Here is a 4,672-nt window from a genome sequence, read left to right on the forward strand (position 1 = left end):
AGGGACAGCACCCAGGCCCAGAGTTCAAGCCTTATGACTGACAAAAATAAATAAATAAGTAAATCAGTCTCAATCTCTGAGAAAACATATTGAAATGAGATCAAGCTTCCCATGTAAGAATAGAGCAAATATTAATAATAAAATTGTAATTACAAAGGAAATAAGAGGTATAACTAGTAGATGAATTTCACATTCAACAAGCTCTCAAATACAGTAGAAATAATTTCAGACATAATTCTTATTTTTTTCCCCTGTTACTGGGGCTTGAACTCAGGGCTTAGGAACTGTCCCTTAGCTTTTTGTCTCAAGGCTAGTACTCTACCATTTGAGTTTCAGTTGTAGTTTTAGCTTCATTTTTCTTAGTGGTTGATTGGAGATAAGTGTCTCATGGATTTTCTTCCTCAGACCATGATCCTGAGATTTTAGTGTCCTGAGTAGCTAGGATTAAAGGCATAAGCTATCACCTTAATCTTATTCTTAATTTATAGGTTCTCAAATTTCCCTACTTTTTCCTGATATACAGATATATAATAGTTAAGAGGTGAACATGAGTATATATTAAGAGATGAGTAAGGAATAATCTTATTTAAAGTGATTTGTGACAATTTTGAAGCTAAGAAGTATATCTTTATATTATTTTATTCATTTTTAGATATTTAAACATTTTTTATAGTAAAAGACATGTATAAAGAGATAGAGTTGACCTATAAAGTTATTGCTTAAGATCTTGGTTACACTGGGGGATAAAAGGGTATTTGTTAAGAAAATGAGAAAAGATGGGATTTTTTCTTTTCTTTATATTTGCTTTGTAATAAAACATTTAATTTTACATGAATGTTTTGTGCTATTGTTTCTGTAAGTATAGCACTTTCCCAATTTGTCAAGGCCTTAAGCCTTAAAACTGCATTGAAAATTCTAGCTTATTTTTATAGTACTGTTGTAACATACATACATTTCATTAACTATATTATGTATGTACTTGAGTTTATAGTTTTTTTCAAGAAAATACAACTGGAAAGAGTTCTTTCTCTCTCTCTCTCTCTCTCTCTCTCTCTCTCACACACACACACACACACACACATCTAAGTTCCAATAAATGAAGTCTCTTAACAGACAAATTTCAACTGATTCTAAACATTGGGTCTCTAAAGCATCCATCTCACTAGAATGTCAAACAATAATTGGAGAGAGGGATGACATTGTTCAAAAAGAAATGTACTTATTACCTGACTTATATAACTGTAACCCTTCTCTATATCAGCTTTACAGTAAAAATTATTCTTAAAAAAGGAAGGAAAAGTCAAGACAAAGATGAAAATGGAATATTCACCATTTTTCTATATGATAATTAATAGTGAATGAATGACTATAATAATACAGAAGAAATAGTCTAATAGAACCTTAGTTTTTTTTTTTTGTTTGTTTTTTTGGTTGTGGGGCCTGAACTCTGGGACTGGTCCTGTCCCTCAACTCTTCAGCTCAAGGCTAGCGTTCTACTACTTGAGCCACAGGGCCACTTCCAGCTTTTTCTGCTTATATGGTGCTGAGGAATCGAACCCAGGGCCTCATGCATGCAAGGCAAGCACTCTACCACGGAGCCACCTTTCCAGCTCCAATCTTAGATTCTTGAAATATATTTTTCTTCTATCTTTCATCTGTTTAAAAATAATTTAAAACATAAAAACAACCATTGGGCTATGATACAAGATCATTTTTCATCTGATTCAGTGATACAGAAGTTCACAAATAAGTCCTAATTTTCTCTAATATCTTCTTCTTCAGGTAGGAGATGATGGGAAAAATGTCTTGGTTGATGGAATGTTATGAATAATTTACTGAATTAACAAATAGGATATTCCAGCTACTAGATAAGAAAATCTCTCCCATAAGAAAATGATAAATGTGATAACAAGATGAGAATAATGAAGAGGTTGAATCCCCACTTTATATCAAGATCGTAGGTAAGTTTGTATCAGACATTGTCACTGTGACAATAAAGACTAGTCATATTAAGCTTTTTTTTTTTGTCTCAGAGAAAGATGTTCCAATTTCTGAGACTCCAACAGCTCTAAGTTCCAGGTGTCTGACATCCTGCTGGGATTCCCAGGCATTCAGGGCTGGCAGCACTGGCTCTCCCTGCCTCTGGCTCTGCTCTACCTCTTGGATTTCATTGCCAACACCTGTGTACTGTGATCATCATCATCATCAGCCCTGCACCTGCCATCCTGACAGTGGTGGACGTGGGACTGGCCACTACCATCATGCCTAAGATCTTAGCCATCTTCTGGTTCAACACTAAGGCCATTAGGTTCTCTGAGTGCTTTGCTCAGATGCATGCCATCCATTGCTTTATGGCCATGGAGTCAGGTATCTTTCTCTGCATGGCTGTCGACAGATATGTAGCTATTTGCCGACCACTTAGATATCCAGCAATCATTACTGAATCCTTTGTGATTAAAGCAACTGTGTTCATGGCCTTCAGAAATGCTCTGGCCCATGTGTCCATGCCTGTGCTGGCTGCACAGAGACCTTACAGCTTCAGGAATCATATTAACCACTGTTTTTGTACTAACGTTGGTGTCACCAGCCTATCTTGGGATGACAGAAGAATCAACAGTATCAACCAGCTATTTCTGGCACAGGCAGTCATGGGAAGTGACCTGGGTTTGATCATTTTATCCAATGTTCTCATCTTTAAGTCTGTGCTGAAGCTGAACTCCATAGAAGCTGGAACCAAGGCTTTAAATACTGCACTTCCCACCTCATCCTAGTATTTTTCTTCTATATGGTCATCATTGTCATGTCCATTACTCATAGTAGAAAAATGACAGTTCCCTCAATCCCAGTCCTGCTCAATGTGCTACCTAATGTCATCCTCCTGGCTCTCGATCCCATGGTGTATGTACTCAAGAATAAAGAGCTCAGGCAGGACTTATCCAAGGTGCTTCGGCTGGACACCAAGGGGAATTAACATGGAGAAACTACATTTTTAATGTTCTCCACTTGTTTTTCCAATTACACTTTCAAGTGATTTCCAATGGTGAAAGTAGAAACATTATTGCAAGTTTTCAGTTTTTTCTTAGGGAACTGTCATCAATAGATGAAATGTTCAAAGAACTGATGTTTGAATCCCTTGGTGTCAAGTAAAAATCTTCATCACAAAGAATTTTATCACAGTGCAACTTGTATTAAGAAATGCAAGAGAAAGGCACCCAGAAAGCACATTTTATTCTTTCATGCTATGACTAGAACTTCCAGAAATTGTTAGACACACATTCAGACAAGAGACTTTTGCCAATACATAGTTTTATTTTTTAAAGTCTTTCAAGTTTATTTCCTAGTATTAACTCATAACATTTTTTAAAAAAAAGTCTTACTTACAGAGTTGTCTTATTATACTCACTATATTTAGGGAGAGAGTATTAGTTTTATTTTTTATTTTTATTCACTTTATTGTCACATTTTTTTACTGAGCAAATAATTTTAATATGCATTTCCCTAAGATTTTATGACCAAAAAGTAACTGAAGATATTGATTATTAAGAAAAATAGAGCCAACATCATGGCATTTCACTACAAATCCTAATTTAGCAATACTTTTTAAAACAAAAGGAAATCAAGTGATGCAGGAAGGAGTGTGTGTGTGTGTGTGTGTGTGTGTGTCTGTGTGTGTGTGTGTGTACGCGCGCGCATGGGCACGCGCATTATAATTCCACTATATTCATAGTGGGATGGAAACAGTACAAATAGAGATGGCCATGACTTGTAAATTAAACACAGTTGCAATGTACTCAGTTGAACATGGTTTAGCACACATCTTGTCCATGAATGTGTACAGTGCCACTGTTACTAAAACAGTAAAAACAACTTATGGATCCTTAAGCTGCTGGATGGATGAATGATCTTTATCTATAAAAGAAGTTAGAATTCACTCAAAAATGTAGCTGAGATAATAAATTATCACTGTGGTAATTCTTTTGTGCTCTGTATGGACCCCAAATATAATGTTTGGCAAATTTCCATATACACTGTAAAATTAATTTTTAGAAAATTCTAGTTTTTTTAATGAGTTAAAGGAACATTTTTGTCTTCTAAAACTGAAATTTAATTTTTCTTTACTTTTGTAAAGAGTAAATCTCCAGAAGCAATAGTAATGCACTATTGATACATGTGGAAACACACGAAAACTTTGAAAACATTAAAGTAAGTAAAGAAAACAAGATAATTTCAATATTAGGAATATCCAATATATATATATCCCTGGAAGCAGAAATCAAGTTGTATATTAAAGGGGATGGAAGCAGTAGACAGAGATTGAGGAAATTCTACAGAGTTTTCTTCTAGGTTTTCCTCTGAAATAGTTTGGAATTAGGTGGTAGTGATAGCTATACTATATTCTGAGAGTAGTGAAAGTAACTGTACATGTTTTTTTGTTAAAAGGATGAAATATATCATGTGATTTTTAGCTATGAGATAAAAATTGTTCTCTGCTTCTAGCTTAGGTGTACTGTTTGCTGTAAATAAAGGAATAGGAAAATGGATAGAGAAGCATGTAGATATGATATGTTTTTATTTAAGCTTTATACATAGTAGTCATTCTATGAATCCATATACAATGGCATTTGAAAATAATGGAAGGGGAGGGAATGGTGTCTGAACTCTAAATTTCCTA

At 34.7% G+C, this 4,672-nt stretch overlaps 1 pseudogene; it reads left to right on the forward strand.

Moving 5' to 3' along the window:
• The window catches only part of LOC106000328, a 7,632-nt pseudogene extending 4,661 nt beyond the window's left edge, over window positions 1–2,971 (forward strand).
• Window positions 2,972–4,672: the final 1,701 nt, after the last annotated feature.

The sequence above is a fragment of the Dipodomys ordii genome, unplaced genomic scaffold (assembly GCF_000151885.1).
Source record: "Dipodomys ordii isolate 6190 unplaced genomic scaffold, Dord_2.0 Scaffold216, whole genome shotgun sequence".
NCBI lineage: Eukaryota > Metazoa > Chordata > Mammalia > Rodentia > Heteromyidae > Dipodomys > Dipodomys ordii.